At 38.1% G+C, this 17,972-nt stretch overlaps 1 pseudogene; it reads left to right on the top strand.

Annotated features, from left to right (window-relative positions):
* The first annotated feature begins 13,563 nt into the window (after nucleotides 1-13,563).
* Nucleotides 13,564-13,894, top strand: LOC100964323 (annotated as a pseudogene).
* The last annotated feature ends 4,078 nt before the right edge of the window (nucleotides 13,895-17,972 follow it).

Raw genomic sequence — 17,972 nt, forward strand, 5'->3', positions numbered from 1 at the left:
GTGATATCTCAGGGTAGTTACGTTTTGCATTTCTCTAATGACTAGGGATGATGAGAATTTTTTCATATGTTTGTTAGCCATTCATCTGTCTTTTATTTTATTTTATTTTATTTTATTTTTTTGAGATGGAGCCTCAAGCTATCCCCCTGGGTAGAATGCCGTGGCATCATGCTCACGGCAACCTCCAACTCCTGGGCTCAAGCGAGTCTCCTGCCTCAGCCTCCCAAGTAGCTGGGACTACAGGCGCCCGCCACAACGCCCGGCTTTTTTTTTTTTTTTTGGTTGCAGCCATCATTGTTGTTTGGCGGGCCCGGTCTGGGGATTCGAACCCGCCACCTTAATTGTATGTGGCTGGCACCTTAGCCGCTTGAGCCACAGGCACCGAGCCTCTTCTGTCTTCTTTAGGGAAGCTTCTATTCATATCTCTTGCTCAGTGATATATATATGGGATTGTTGGGTCTTTTTATGTTGATTAATTTGAGTTCTTTATAGATCCTAGTTATCAAGCTTTTGTCCAATTTATAATATGCAAATATCTTTTCTCATTCTGAAGGTTGTCTATTTGCTTTGGCGGATGTTTCCTTAGCTGTACAGAAGCTTTTCAGTTTAGTTAAGTCCCATTTGTTTATTTTTGTTGTTGTTGCAGTTGCCAAGGAAGTCTGCTTCATAAAATCTTTCCCCAGGCTGATATCTGCAAGTGTTTTCCCTCCACTTTCTTCGAGAATTTTTATCGTTTCATGCCTTAGATTTAAATCCTTTATCCATCTTTAATCAATTTTTGTAAGTGGTGAGAGGTATGGGTCCAGTTTCAGTCTTTTACATGTGGTTATCCAGTTCCTTCAACACCATTTATTGAATAGGGAATAGGGATTCTTTTCCCCAGTGTATGTTCTTGTTTGGTTTATCAACGATCAGGTGGCTGTAAGATGTTAGTTTCATCTCCTGGTTTCCTATTTGGTTCCATATGTCAATGTCTCTATTTTTGTGCCAATACCATTCTGTTTTGATCACTATGGCCTTGTAGTATACCCCAAAATCTGGTAGGGTGATACCCCCACTTTGTTTTTATTACTAAGAATTGCCTTGGCTATATGGAGTTTTTCCTGGTTCCATACAAAACAAAGCAACATTTTTTACAGATCTTGAAAGTATTATGATGGTATTTTAATGGGGGTTACACTGAATCTGAAGATTGCTTTGGGAAGTATAGATATTTCAACTATGTTGATTTTCCCCAGCCATGAGCATGGTTTGTTCTTCCATTTGTTAATATCTTCTGATACTTTGTTTCTTAGGGTTTCATAATTTTCTTTATAGAGAGCCTTCACCTCTCTTGTTAGGTATATTCCTAGGTATTTTCTTTTTTTTCTTTTGAAGCTTCTATGAAGGGAATTGTTTCCTTGATTAGTTAGCTTCTCATTTTGGCTACTATTGGCATATCCAAAGGCTGCTGATTTGTGGACATTTATTTTTATATCCTGAGACATTGCTGTAGTTTTTGATCACTTCCAGGAGTCTAATGGTTGAGTCTCCATGGCTTTCTAAGTGTAAGATCATATCCTTGGCAAAGAACAACAGTTTGACCTCTTTTGCCCCCATTTGGATGCCCTTTATTTCTTTCTCTTGCCTGATTGTATTGGCTAGAACTTCAAGCACTATGTTAAGAAGTAGTGGTGATAGAGGATAACCTTGTCTGGTTCCAGTTCTATGTGGAAAAACTTTCAGTTTTACTCCATTCAGTATAATATTAGCTGTGGGTTTGTCATAGACGGCTTCAGTCAGATTAAGAAATGTGCCACCTATGCCTATATTCTTGAGTGTTCTAATTAGAAAAGGATGCCAGATTTTATTGAATGCTTTTTCTGCATCTATTGAGAGAATCATATCATCTTTATTTTTGCTTCTGTTGATATGGTGAATTATGTCTATGGACTTGCATATATTAAGCCTTGCATCCCTGAGATGAAACCTACTTGATCGTAATGAATGATTTTTTTAATGTGCATCTATATTCTATGAACTAGAATTTTATTGAGAATTTTTGCATTGATATTCATTAGTGAAATTGGTCTGAGGTTTTGCTGTTTAGTTGGGTCATTTCCTGGTTTTGGTATCAGGGTGATATTTGCTTTGTAGAGCGTGTTGAGGAAGAATCTTTACTTCTCAATTTTTTGGAATAGTTTTCGTAGTATGGGTATAAGCTCTTCTTTGGAGGTTTGATAGAAGTCTGGTGTAAAGCCATATGGACCAGGGCATTTTTTTGTTGGGAGATTTTTTATTGTTTCTTCTCTCTCCATTCTTTGAAATTGGTCTGTTCAAGAGATCTATTTCTTCTTGGTTAAGTCTAGGGGAGGGTGTGAGTCCAGGTATTGATCCATTTCCTCCCCATTGTCAAATTTCTGGACATATAGTTTTTTTTTTTTTTTTTTTTTTTTGTAGTACTCAGAGATAATCTCTTATATTGCTGTGGCATCTGTTGCTATTTCTCCTTTATTGTTACTGATTGAGGTTATTAGAGATTTTTCTTTTTTCTTTTAGTTAATATAAGCAAAGATTTATTGATTTTATTTATTTTTCTCAAAAAACCAACTTTCTGTTTTGTTCATTTTCTCAATAATTCTTTTGTTTTCAATTTTATTAATCTCTGACTATTGTGGGTTATTTCTTTTCTTCTGCTGGGTTTAGGATCAGATTGTCTTTTTCCAATTTCATAAGATGGTTCATGAGCTTGTTGAGGCACTCTCTTTTTGCTTTTCAAATGTAGGCATCAAATGTGATAAATTTCCCTTTTAAGACTGCTTTTGCTGGCTCTGTGCCCATAGCACAGTGGTTACAGCACTAGCCACATATGCTCAGGCTGGCGGGTTAGAACCCAGCCCAGGCCAGCTAAACAGCAATGAAAATTGCAACAAAAAAAGAGCTGAGCATTGTGCAGGGTGCCCGTAGTCCCAGCTAACTTGGGAGGCTGAGACAAGAGAATTGCTTAAGCCCAGGAGTTGGAGGTTGCTGTGAGCTGTGATGTCACAGCACTCTACCAAGGGCAACATGGTAAGACTTTGTCTCAAAAAAAAATTTTAAAAAAAAGGACTGCTTTTGCTGTATCCCACAGGTTTTGGTAACTTGTGTCTTCATTGGTGTTATGTTTGAGGAATTTAACTGTATCCTCTTTTATCTCTTCTTGACCCGAACTATCATTCAGCATAAGGTTGTTTAATTTCCAAGTCTTTGTGCAGGGCTGAATGTTTATGTTGGAGTTGAGTTCCACCTTCATTGCTTTGTGGTCTGGGAAGACACAAGGTAAAATTTCTATTCTTTTAATTTTGCTTATGTTTGATTTGTATCCTAGGATGTGGTCTATTTTGGAGTATGTACCATTGGCTGATGAGCAAAATGTATATTCTTTGGCTTTGTGATGGTGTGTTCTGTATATGTCTATTAATCACATTTGTTCTAGGGTACGGTAAGTCCTTTGCACCTTTGTTTAGTTTCTGTTTTGAGGATCTGTCCAGTTCTGTCAGAGGTGTGTTAACATCCCCACTATTATGGTGTTATGGGATCTCATATTGCTCAGACCCATCAAGGGCTATTTCATAAATCTTGGAGCACTTGAGTTGGGTGCATAAATATTTAAAATTGAAATGTCTTCTTATTGTATTTTTCCTTTGACCAGTATAAAGTGTCCATTTTTTCTTTCTTAAATTTAGTTACTTAATTTTTATTTATTAAATCATAGCTGTGTACATTAATGCATTTATGGGCTTGTATCTGAATATAAGATTGCAATCTCTCCTTTCTTTTGATTTACATTTGCTTGAAATACTGTTTTCCAGCTTGGCACCTGTAGCACAGTGGTTATGGTGCTAGCCACATATGTGAAGGGAGGTGGATTTGAACCTGGCCCAGGCCAGCTAAACGACAATGACAGTTGTAACAAAAAAATAGCCAGGCATTGTGGCGGGCATCTATAGTCCCAGCTATGTGGGAGGTTGAGGCAAGAGAATTGCTTAAGCCCAAGAGTTTGAGGTTGCTGTGAGCTGTGATGCCACAGCACTGTACCAGGCACGGCATAGTGAGACTGTGTCTCAAAAAAAAAAAAAATACTGTTTTCCATCACTTATCCCCTATTCTTGATTTGTCCTTCAAGTCTAAGTGTGTCTCCTGGAGACAGCATATAGATGGCTTGTGATTTTTTATCCAGTCAGCCAGCCTGTGCATTTTAGTGGTGAATTCAGTCCATTGACATTTATTGAGAGAATTGGTAAGTGTGGTGGAGTGAAAGTCCATCGTGTAGTTTATTTTGTGAAAGTCCATTGTGTAGTTTTATCCTTTGTGCCATTGTGGAAGCTAAGTTTTGCTTCTTAACTTTTGGGTGTTAAGTTTGCTGGCAGTCCATTGTGATGGTCAGTGTTGTGAATAGGTCTAGGTATTTACTGTAGACCTGGACTTGTTGTGGTGAATTTCCTCAATGCTTGTATATCTGTATACAATTTGATTTCCTCAGCAATTTTGAATTTAGCAGGATACAGAATTGTGGGCTGAAAATTGTTTTGTTTAAGAATGTTGAAGATGGATGACTATGCTCTTCTGGGTTGGAAACTTTCAGTTGAAAAGTCTGCTATCATCCTAATGGGTCTGCCTCTGTAGGTCTGGTGGTGCTTACTCTTGCTCCTTGCAGAATTATTTTCTTTCATCTTGACTTTGGACAGGTACATTGCAGTGTGTTTTGAGGTCTTTATAAAACTTGGGAAGTTTTCATTTATGATAGTCTCTAGTAGGGTTTCTATTCCTTTGGGATAATTTCCTTCCCCTTCAGGAATCCCTATTACTTGTGTGCTTGAATGCTTCATGGAGTCTCATAGTTCTCTAAGCATTGGTTCGGCTTTCTCTTTTTTATTTTATTTTTTATTTTTTTTGAGACCAAGTTTCACTTTGTCACCCTTGGTAGAGTACTATGGTGTCACAGCTCACAGCAACCTCCAGCTCTTGGGTTTAGGCAATTCTCTTGCCTCAGCCTCCTGAGTAGTTGGGACTACAGGTGCCCGCAACAATGCTTGGTTATTTTTGCTGTTGTTGTTGTTGTTGCAGTTTGGCCAGGGCCAGGTTAAAATCTGCCACCCTTAGTATATGGGCCTGGCATTCTACTCACTGAGCCACAGGTGCTGCCCTTTCTCTCTTTTCTTTTCTCCCTCTTTAACTACCTGGGTTAACTCGAAAACTTTATCCTCTAGCTCTGAGGTTTTTTCCTCTGCATGGTCTAACCTATTTTTTATACTTTGTACTACATGTTCATATTCCTTGATTATCTCTTTCATTTTCTTAAGCTCCACCATATCCTTTCTATATTTTATGTATCTCTCATCTGACTTTTGGTTCTGTCTTCCCATTTTATTGTCCATTCCTTTATTGTCTTTATCATCCATATTTTAAATTCCCCTTCTGTCAAATCCATCAATTCTTTATGGGTAGAGTCTTTCGCAATAGCTACCTCATTATCCCTTGGGGTAATTGCTCTGTTTTGGTTTTTCATGTTGCCTGAATTTCTCTTTTCTTTTCTTTCTTTCTTTTTTTTTTTGAGACAGAGCCTCAAGCTATCCCCCTGGGTAGAGTGCCATGGCATCATGCTCACAGCAACCTCCAACTCCTGGGCTCAAGTGAGTTTCCTGCCTCTGCCTTCCAAGTAGGTGGGACTACAGGCACCTGCCACAACGCCCAGCCATTTTTTTGGTTGCAGCCATCATTGTTGTTTGGCGGGCCCGGGCTGGGGATTTGAACCTGCCACCTTAGGTGTATGTGGCTGGCGCCCTAGCCGCTTGAGCCACAGGCGCCGAGCCGCCTGAATTTTTCTGTTGGTTTCTCTTCATGTATTCTTTCTCCTTGTTTACCTCCTTGTCCTCATTTTTCCTTCACAATGCATCCTTTGTTTCAAACAGAACTCCTTGCTGTTGAAGACAGTGTGTCACAATATTTCACAGGGATACCAGGTGGTACTGTGGAGCAGAGCAAGCATAGCCAGCAACGTCTATGGTCCTTATTCTAAACGTACTTGCCTTCAGTGATTGCCTGATTATTTCCTCAGCATTCAGACCCTGACAGGTTGGTATCTTAAAGATTACAGGAATCCTCTGGGGTAGGTGTCACAGTGCCTCCTGACTCTAGTTCCTGTGGGATGTGGGAGTCCCTCAGCCTGTCCCAAGAGTGGATTTATGATCCTGGTAGGCGAAATTAAGACGGTCATGCTTTAGGCCCCTGCTAAGATCTTCTCATGACCTTCCCACAATGGCCACCCCCTGGCCACCCATACCTTCCCAGAATGGCTGCCTCATCAGCCACCAAACCTATGGCAAATCCACTCCAACTGGCATTCAAATCTGGTTGCTTATACTGTTCAAGTCTGCCCACTCTTCCAAGCTTTCCACTCAACTCACAGCTACCCTAACACTGGATACTCCAGAAAGGCTTCCTTTCATCCCAGACCTCTGTGGGGGCCAGATGATCCTAGTGGGTCACAGTAACTTGCCTAATTCATCAGATTTCCACCACTCTGGACCATACACTGTATCTAGCTCACCATCTCCTCACTGTGCTACCTGAGGTATGACTCTGGGTAAGGTCTCTGTACCAGGTATGGCTGGGTTCTCTCTTTTTCCCCAGTTGTTCTAGGAGAGTTCAGCTAAAGTATCTTTTTGGTCCCTCCATCTTGCTCTGCCCCCTAGAGAATTTTTATTTAATATGGGGTGAGACTTTCCTCATTGGCATCCTGTTAGTTTAAGAACATCCTAATTTTAATATTTACTTAAAAATTCCATTGTATAAAATGCATTAGAATTTATTTTTATAATTTTTTGGGGGGTTTCAAGCATCAATATTTATCTGACTTTTGAGTTTGAAATAATTTCAGATTTTTAAAATTCACTAACTAGAACTAAGAATTCTCATGTACCCTTCATTCAGCTCCCTCAAATGTTTTATATAACTATAGAACAATTATCAAAGTCAGGAAATTAACATTAATGCAATACAGATGTTCTTTATCTAATGATGGTGTTATATGATGACAAATCCTTCATACATGTATGAAAATATTTTATGTTCAAAATGCTTTTAGCAAACTGTGGGGCATTGGTTGTTTACCTTTGTGATCATATGGCTTACTGGTAACTGCTGTTCACTGCATTTCTCAGCATTGTCTGAGAGCACTGCCTTCCATATTGCTTTCCTAGGAAAATATCAAAATTCAAAACTCAAAATGCACTTTATGCTGAATGTGTATCACTCTTGAACCACTGGAAAATTGAAAAAGAGTAAGTCAAACACCTTAAGTCGGGGACCAGCTGTTCATTAATAAATCTACAGGCCTTATACAGATTTTATCACTAATATATTTATTACATATTACATTATATATATTATATATGTTTTCATATATATGTCCAGGATCAAAACTTCATCTAGTCACATTGTGTCATATCCTTAGTCTTTCTATAACCTCACACAGTGAGTGTCTTTTCTTTGTTTGTTTGTTTATTTTTTGAGATAGACTCTTGCTTTCTTGCCCTGGCTGGAGTGCAGTGGTGTCATCACAGCTTACAGCAACCACTCCTGGGTTTAAGGGATCCTCCTGCCTCAGCCTCCTGAGTAACTGGGACTACAGGCACTCATCATCATGCCTGGCTAACTTTTCCTATTTTTAGTAGAGATGAGGTCTAGCAGTCCTCAGGCTGATCTCAAACTCTTGAGTTCAAGTGATCCTCCCATCTGGGCCTCCCAGAGTGCTAGGATTATAGGTGTGGATCACTATACTTGGCCTAGTGCTTATTATTAATGATTCTAAAACTTCTGAAGAGAGCTGATGTATAATGTTGTAGAATATTGTTTAACTTCAGTTTGTCTAAGTCTTCCTCATGATGAAATTAAGATTTTTGCATTTTTGGCAAGAATTACAGAGAAATGATTCTTTCCAGGGCATCCAGTCAGGAGGTCATGATGTTGGTATGTCCCAATATTGGTGATATTAACTTTGATCATTGTTGGCCAGCTTTCTCCACAATAGTATTAAGGTACTATTTTCCTTAGTAATTATAAGTATCCTCTGGGGAGATACTTTGAGACTATGTAACTATTCTGTTTCTTGTAATATCTTTATCCACTAATTTTAGTTTCCACTGATCATTTTTCTTGAAACAATTACTGCTGTGGTGTTTGCCAAATGGTGATTTTCTATGTCAGTTTTTCCTTCTATGTTTATTGATAGAAAGAGCTTTATTTTCTCCCTTATTTATTTACTCAGTTATATGTCCATATGAATACAATATGCATATTTATTTTATGTTTTCAGTTATAATTCAATACCATATTGTTTATTTTGTTGCTCAATTTGCTTTTAATTTTAATTTAATTATTAATTCTTTAAGAATAACTTATTTTGGTAAAATACATGTAATATACAGTTTGTCATTTTAACTGTTTTAGGTGTACAATTTTGCAGCCTTAATTACATTCACACTTTTGTGCAGCCATCACCACTACATCCAAAACTTTACTATCCCAAGGAGAAACTCTGTATACCCATTAAGCAGCAATTCCCCATTCTTCTAGACCCTGGTAAACTTTAATCATTTTTAAAAGATTTTTTATTAAATCATACCTGTGTACATTAATGCAATCACGAGGTACAGTGTGGTGTTTCATATACATTTTGAAATACTCTCATCAAACTGGTTAACATAGCCTTCATGTCATTTTCTTAGTTATTGAGTTAAGACATTCATACTCTGCTTTTAGAAAGATTCACTTGTACCCTTGTAGGATAAACCATAGAGGTGACCCCACCAATCACCCTCCCTCCTCGCACCCACCCCCCCATATAACTTTAATCTTTTTACTGCTTTTATGAATTTGCCTGTTATAGCTATTCCATACATGTATGAATGGAATCATACCATAATTTCTGTTTTGTGTCTGGCTCATTTTATTTTGCATAATGTTTTCAAGATTCATCCAGGTTGTCAAAAATATCTATACACCCTTAATATTTTGAAATAAAAAGTGGAAATAGCCCAAATATATATCAACAGATAAATGAATAAAATGTACTATGTACAATTGAATATTATTCATCCATAAAAAAGGAGTAAAGTCCTGATAGATACTTCAAATTATTTTAACTAGCCCTTGAATGCTTTTTAAGGTTAGCTTCTGAGTCCCTTTGGTATGTCTCCATCATTTTATTCTTTGAGAATTTCTTTACTTTCTGGTAGTGCAAGATGCCCCAACCTCATCTGGTACATTGCCTGCCACAGTCCAGTTCTCAAAGGAGAATAGTATTTTGAAATCAACATCTGGAATCTGGGTTTGCCTATTGCTGGCATGGTCATTTCATTCCTTCTAGGTCCTCTCAGTGGACAGAGCCAGCAAGTATATGTGTGTATACACACAAACCTATACACATTCAGATGCATATTTTATTTTGTGCTAAGGAAACATCTGTATAATCATACTTTATTAAGAATATTTATTAGGAACTCATGTGGATTTTTAACAAATGTCATCCTGACACATTGAAATGGTCATATGGCTTTGATATTCATGTGATGAATACTATTCATAGATTTCCTAATAATCAAGCACCTATGAGTGCCTAAAATAAAACCTGTGTGGAATAGTTTTTTAATATATTTTATTCTTCAATAATTGCTTCAATAAATGTTAATGTTTTATTTAGAATTAATGCTTTTTCTTTACACAATAGGTTGGGTTTGAGTTCTAATTTTTAGTTTTTTCTCAGTTTCTGATATCAAAGTTAATGTGGCTACACTAGTTTTCTAGATATATGGTAACAAATTATCACAAACTTGGTGGCTTAAAACAGAAGAAATTTATTCTCTCATGGTTCTGGATGCCAGGAGTCAGAAATAAAGGTATTAGCAGGATTGGTTTCTTCTGGAGGCTCTGAGGAAAAATCTATTCCATGCCTTCCTCCTAGATTCTAGTGATTGTTGGTAAGTTTTAGTGTTTCTTAACTTGTGAGGCATCACTCGAATTTCTGCCTCTATCTTCACATGGCTTTCCCCCGTATGTCTCTGTGTCCTTTCCTCTTCTTACACTAGTAATTGGATTTATAATTCAAAATAATTTTATATTGAGATTCTTAATTAGTTACGTTTGCAAAGAGTCTATTTACAAATAAGGTCACAGTCTGAGCTTTCAAGTAGACATGAATTTTGGGCAAACACTATTTGGTATAGTACAGTGGATCAGTACAATTAAGTAGGTACAACTTTATTTCATTTTTATGATTTGAAACTTGTTTCCTTTAAGTCACTATAACCTAAAACCTGAGTGTAAGGTTTTCTTTGCTGCTTTTCTCACTTTAAATTACAGATGCTGTAGGTAGCATATTTGAGCCTGTGGCATTCCTTTATAATTTAGGCTATTTAGTGTCTCAGCCATCTTTATAGCTTTTTCTTGGCTAATCGTGTTTTCTTTGTATATAAATCTATAAATCACATGTAATCATATAACTCAAAAGTGTATGTTAGCCTGTGTATCAGAGTATGTGTATGATATAGCTAAGGTTATACATATTGGCATCTGGCAATGAGCTGACATCTGGTGGGTAGTACTTTTAATTAATTGATTTGTGTTTATAATTGGTTTATGCACGCTACATAAATATCACCCTTATTTTTATTTAAAAGATTAACTATACATCGTTGATGCTTTTTATAGAGATTACAATACTCTAATCACTCCTCATCACATGAATCAGCTGCTAGGTTCACCATATGCCATAGAAAGTCAGCCTCAACTTTCAGTCATGATACCATCCCCAGAGGGGCCATTCAAATTTGTAAGATAAGTTGAATTTCAGTGACCATGTAAGTCTTCTGCCAGACCTAGAGGATAACCTGAAGCATGCCAAGATGATCAAAGAGCAAGGGTTTGGCAAACTCTACGAGAAGCATGTATATAGGTGGTGAGAAAGGAGGGATGGTCAGTGAACAAAAGCCAACATGGGAGGAGGCCATTTTGGAAATGTTTGCAGAAAGAGAGCACAAGCTCCTGATTTCTCTTGAAGAGACCACTTGAAAATATTAAAAATATTTTCTCTCTTTAATTTTGTTTATATTAAGCATTATGACTCATGGAGGCTCATGTGGCTATGAAGGATATTTAATCCACCCTCACCCAAACCTTTCCAAAAAGAAGAGAACCAGTAAATATTCAGAAACTGTCACCTTCTTGCTTTGAACCATCCCCCTCCATTTTAAAAATAAACATATATGAGATGCTCAATATATACTTGATGAGTACATATTTCCTGATTTCCTCCACAGCACGTAGCATAAAGCTGAACACACAGTAACAGCAGTTTACAACTTTGTTTAATACATACTATGTCTCACTTGCTTTGCTGAATTATCTCACTCCTCACAGAAGAAAGACATGACACCCAACTCAGAAACTACTGTGAGGAATAAATCATATAATTAATTCTAGCCACTTCCTCATAAATAGTTTTATAAAAGCTACTCACTTAATATAGTAAGCATATTATACAACTGATTTTATAAATGAGGAAATGGAGATTAAACAACTCGCCCAAGGTCACATGGTTAGGAAGGAACAGAACTGGCATTCTAGCCCAATTTTATCAGCATCAAAGGCCCTGATTTCCCCACTGTCCTATGCTAGAGGGAGGTGGCTTAAACCAAGTGGAATAAAGACATTCTTTAAAGGCTATCCATTCCAGGAGCACATTAAACTGATTATGTGACAGTATTATTTTGCTAATTAATTTAATACTTGTTTAAATCCACAAAAATGATTATAGTTCAGTTTTCAAATTTCCAGGTAGAAGATTGTTTAAATTGGGCACAGTGGAGCAAGCAGGGTAGAGGAAAAGAGATGGAGAATAAAGGAGGCAGAGACCTTGATTGTATTGCCATGTGCCTGTTTTTAAAATTAGACATTCTAAATTCTTCCATGAGGGTGGTTTGGTGTGTCCATCTAGGCAGTTTTCCACTGCTTGGAAAAGACACAAAGGCTTTTGTTCATCAAGAAAGAATTTTCTCATTCCCACCTAGAATAATTGCCAAGAATGAGATCTGTTACAGTCATTTTAAGAAGAATGATAGCCTTTCTATGCCTAATGCCACGTTGTGGAATTCAGGACCAACTTGAGACGTTGCAGAGAAAGCAGCCTGCTATGTGGGTCAGCGGTACTGTGGTTTAAGACGCATGCGTAGGTTTCCTTATTAGGATGATTGCTTACAATCATCTCTGGGGTAAGTCCAGGGTGCTTCAGCTGCCATAAAGGACTTTGTACTTTTTAACAGGGCCATATACCTTCTGTGCTTTTCAGATGTGAAGCCCACAACCTGAAAAGAAGGGTTTTGCTCCATGTCACACAGCAAAAAGTTAGTGGCAGAATTAGGCTGTGAGCATGGTCTTCTGACTTCTGTGGGGAAAATGAACTTAATCTAAACTCATTGAGGATTGTCGAGGGATGCAACTAATTATATATGCCAAATAAACTGTCATGGGAAACTGTACGAGGTGCTGAGAAAGAATTACAAAGAACAAAACATCAGAAAAAGCCTGAAAATTAGGAAAAACAGGACTTGAGAGTAGCTACTGTCAAGGTAACTGCTGATGTAAATTGAGTATCTGCTGCTTCTTAAAAGTTGGATGATAGAGAGCAGCTGTAGCTTTAATTCCATACAAATAGACTTGAATATCATTACAGTTTTGTAGACTCTTGCTAGCCACCTGCACGCTGTCAGAGTATTTGCTCTGCTCACTGTGCAATCAGCTATTCTACACTTGCGAGTTGGCATGCTCCTTTGGGTCCTGATTTTTTTTTTTAATTGCTTTTTCCCCAACATTTCCAAGCCAGCTTACTGCATTGCATACAGCCTTTCCATTTCTTGCCTGTTTGCTGCTGAAGACCCAGGAGTTTTTCAGGTAATGAGGAAGTGGACTTGTTAAAAGAAACCAAACCAAACACATTTCCCCCCAATTCCCTAACCTCCAGTGTTCTCTCAGTTGCATCATCTGTGAATTGTTAACAATTGACCATTTCACTTGGGTGCCTAGTATCTCCTGCTGGACACTGGGCTTTATCTCCCCTCCCAAACAATTTATGGATGTTGGGGAAAATAACACATAGGCACCAATATATTGTATTAGGCTGAAAATTACCCCCAAAGGTGTCAGGTTCTAATCCCTGGAAATGGAAGTATTTTATTTGAAAACATTCTTTGCAGATGTGATTAAATTAAGGATCCTCAGAAAGGATCCCAGATTATATTGTTAGAACAGAAATGCAATTACAGTAACCTTATGAAAAGGAGGCAGGGCGAGGCACCGCGGTGGGGTGGGGCATGGGAGGCCTGAGCAGGCACGCCTCACCATACCCTCACTGTGTGCCCACAGGCCCCACCCCATCGCTATAAATTATAAAGGGAAGGCATGCTGCTCCTTCACCCCCAAGCTTGGTTCAGCGCTTTAGATCTGTTTCCGTCCGTTCTCATGGTCACTTGTGAGACCCCAACAGTGAAAATGGTGAAGCAGATCAAGAGCAAGGTTGCTTTTCAGGAAGCCTGGGATGCTGCCGGAGATAAACTTGTAGTAGTTGACTTCTCAGTCTCAAGGCAATGGCCTGGCAAAATGATCAAACCTGTCTTTCATTCCCTTTCCTAAAAGTATTTCAATGTGGTGTCCCACAGTGGAAGTAGATGTGGATGAAGTAGATGTTAGGATGTTGCTTCAGAGTGTGAAGTCACATGCATGCCCATTTCCAGTTTTTTTTTTTTTTAAAGGACAAAAGGTGAGTTAATTTTCTGGAGATAATAAAAAAAAACTTGAAACCATCATTAATAAATTCATCTAATCATGTTTTCTGAAAACATAACTGGCTGTTGCCTATTTAAAAGTTGTAAATTTTTTAATTTAAAAAAACTATCAAGTATGGATACTATATGCCCAACTGCTATCTGATTATAAATAATGACAGAAAATTCTACCATTTTTATTTATTTATTTTCAAGGTAACAGATTTTGTTTAGGAATAACAAAGAGAAAGTTTAGAGCACTTCTAAAGAGAGTTGGGAAGGAGAAAAGGTGAGAGAGACAAAGGAGAAAAAGTGAGAAAGACAGATGCAAAGGTGGTGCTACCAGTATAAATGCTCTCTCCATTTGAAATTGGCTACAAGTCTTTCCTTCTGCCTCTAAGTATTGTCCTTTTCTATTGATCTTTGATTGTCTCTTTCTATTGGTCATTGGTTACCTAGGTTACTTCATTACCCACATTCTTATAGGCTATCCACACTTCCTGGTGCAGCAGGCCAGGCTTTCCTCCCACACCTTTGAAGCCCCTTTCTTAGTGTCCCTTTTCTTTCTACCCTGAGGAGATGTGGTCCTGGAATCCTGAAGGGTAAATCAATGAGACTGCTCTTGACTACTTCCTGCTGTCAAAAAGGGGAGTTAGTCTACCTATCAGGGACCCATCTCAGGTTCCCCCTACTTTTAAGGGGGTTTTGGGATTGGAAGTTTTCTGGCCACTTGGTCAATAGGTTCCATCGGTATTTGCTGGGAGTTCTGCATCACCATCATCTTGACGTGAAACTATTGGAGCCTGGAAGACACAAACTTAATAATGAGGTTGAACAGGCAGGGTCCAAATATTAAGAAAAGGAAGATCACAATTTTAGGCCCAATGAAAGGATATAGAAGGAAAAGTTTCTTTAAATCAGGTATTATCAAGGCAGATGCATTTAAAAGAGCCTGTTTCAAGGTTTGAAAGGTTTTTTCTTGTGCTCTAACCCGTGTCAGTCTTTCCACAACTTCCCCTGTGAAAGCATCATGTATGGGATTAAGAAACTTTCTATACAGAAGAATTAATATCCAGTAGTACCCCATCATTCCTAGGAACTTCATGAGTTGTTTTTTTGTAGAGGGGCTAGTAAGGGAAGAAATTATCTTGAGTCTATCATATCAGTGCCTCCTCTCACTAGGGAAAGAACAAAACCCAAGTAACTTTATGTTTGCACAACTGAGTTTTTTCCTTTGTCACCTTAAAGCTTTCCTCCTTAAGAAAATTTAACACCTGTCTAGTGTCTGTATGTCATCTTCATACAACAGAAGATGTATATGAAGGGCTACAGATTAGTAAGTCATTCACATACTGAATAAGGGCACTCAGAGGAACCAAGTTAAGCTCTTTGAGAAGTTTAGTCAGAGCATTTCCTAAAATTCTAGGACTGTTTCAGAATCCCTGGGGGAGCACAGTTTACATTAACTGGGTGGAATGCTCAATGTCCTAATTGGAATGCAAAGGAGAAATTAAATACCTGTGAATGTGTTGCCCTTTCATGTCAACAACTAAGCCAAGCAGTGAGAGGAGGACAGTAACTGCTAAACTTTCAAAACCAAAAAATGTGTGTGAGTGGGGGCAAATGGTGGACTATAGACATCTCCTTATCAACTACTTGTGGTGAGACAGGGGAAAGTGGACTTGTGCCATCTCTGTCTAGGGGAATCTGCTCAGAAACATTACACTGGAGGTCCAGTGAAGCAGTCGGAGACTTCTGCGGCCAACAAGGAGGTCTAGAGCTAGGGAAAACTGACACAGCATGCAGGTTCTTGGTATGGGCAGAGGCCTCTTGGCTCTCCTGAACAAGACTAGGGACAGGAACTGGCAGAGATTGTTTACATCTTTAAAACTGTGTCCATTTTTTAAAAATTCAGTTGTATACTTGGACTGGGCTGTTTGCTGGAGCAGCAAGTAAGCTTGAACAGCGGCTGACTGCAGGAGTTGAATGCTGAATGGGGTGGTTCTCCCTTCATCTTGGATGCTGGCAAGGGGTAACAATTGTGGGAAGGCTGTGCACATGAGAGGAACAGTCTGCAGGATCCTAATGCATGGCTGGCTCTGGCACGGCTGCTGAGCTCAAGTAGCCATACTTGGGGTAAACTGAGTGATCCTCACACTCCCTGAGGGAGGGCTGTTTTGTTGTCAGGGAACACTGTTTGCTGGCCTCCTAGGAAGTCTGACAAGAACTTTGAGACACTAGTTCAGCAGGGACTGAATGCTGATGAAACAAACAAGCCTAGGTTGAGGGAAAATAAGTCAGGAAAACAAGACCAGGTCTCTTTTGCAACTAGAGCGTGGCTTCTGACCTTTATCATATATTGTAAATCCAATGTGTGTTCTCCAGTGCCTAACACCACACACACCTCCTTGTGTCCAGGATACACACACACACACATACATATGTATATATATACTATACATACACACACACATTATATATATATAGAGTTTTATGTGTTTTGCTTCTTTTTTCATTTTTTTTTTTTGTTTTTTCTCTTCCTTTATTTCCCTTTTGGTCTTGTTGTTATTGTTTTTATTTTGTTTGTTTAGTTTTTTGTTTTGGTTGTACTTTTACTTTTTCATTTTTACTTTTTTCAATAGCAAAGACTCCATTTTTGTTTGGTTGTACTTTTACTTTTTTACTTTTTTCAGTAGCAAAGACTCCATTTTTGTTATGGTTTTTCAGAACTTTTTTCTTTCTTTTTTATTTCTCTTCTTTTTCTTGCATTGGTAGAATTTTTTCTACTTTTTTCATCTTTTCTTCCTAAGTTTCTCATACAAAAGCTAAGGTATCCTTTTTTCCTTTTCTTCTTCTTTTTTTTTTTTTAAATTAAATCATAGCTGTGTACATTAATGCAATCACAGGGTACAGTGTGTGTTTTCATATACAATTTGAAATACTCTCATCCAACTGGTTAATGTAGCTTTCATGTCATTTTCTTAGTTATTAAGACATTCATACTCTGCCTTTAGAAAGATTCACTTGTACCCTTGTAAGATAAACCATAGAGGTGACCCCTCCAATCACCCTCCCTCCACCCATCCACCCCCCTTCCATCCCCTCTCCCTCCTCCCTCCCCATATTCTAAGGCTATAATTAGGTTATATCTTTCCTATGTAAGCTATAAATTAGTTTCATAATAGGGCTGTGTACATTGGATACTTTTTCTTCCATTCTTGAGATACTTTACTAAGAAGATGTTTTCCAGCTCCATCCATGTAAACATGAAGGAGGTAAAGTCTCCATCTTTCTTTAGGGCTGCATAATATTCCATGGTGTACATATACCATGGTTTATTGATCCATTCACAGATCCATGGGTACTTGGGCTTCTTCCATGACCTAGCAATTATGAATTGGGCTGCAATAAACATTCTGATACAAATATCTTTGTTGTAATGTGACTTTTGGTCTTCTGAATATATACCTAATAAAGGAATTGTAGGATCAAATGGCAGCTCTATTTTTAGTTCTCTGAGTGTTCTCCAGATGTCTTTCCAAAAGGAATGAATTAGTCTGCATTCCCACCAGCAGTGTAGAAGTGTTCCCTTTTCTCCACATCCACACCAACATCTCTGGTTTTGAGATTTTGTGATATGGGCTAATCTTACTGGTGATAAGTAAGGCGATATCTTGAGGTGATATCTCAAAGTAGTTTTGATTTGTATTTCTCTGATGATTAAGGATGATGAGCATTTTTTCATATATCTGTAGGCCATGCACCTATCTTCTTGAGAGAAGTTTCTTTTCAAGTGCCTTGCCCACCCTGGGATGGGATCACTTGATATTTTCTTGCTAATATGTTTGAGTTCTGTATGGATTCTGGTTATTAAACCTTTGTCGGAGACATAACCTGCAAAAATCTTTTCCCATTCTGAGGGATGTCTGCTTGCTTTACTTACTGTGTTCTTAGCCGTGTAGAAGCTCTTTAGTTTGATCAGGTCCCAATAGTGTATTTTTGATGTTGCTTCAATTGGCCACGGGGTCCTCCTCATAAAATTTTCGCCTAGGCCAATTTCTTCAAGTGTTTTCCCTACACTTTCTTCTAGTATTTTTATGGTTTCATGTCTTAAGTTTAAATCTTTAATCCAGTGAG

The sequence above is a fragment of the Otolemur garnettii genome, unplaced genomic scaffold (assembly GCF_000181295.1).
Source record: "Otolemur garnettii isolate 467f Iridium unplaced genomic scaffold, OtoGar3 scaffold00231, whole genome shotgun sequence".
NCBI classification, from domain to species: domain Eukaryota; kingdom Metazoa; phylum Chordata; class Mammalia; order Primates; family Galagidae; genus Otolemur; species Otolemur garnettii.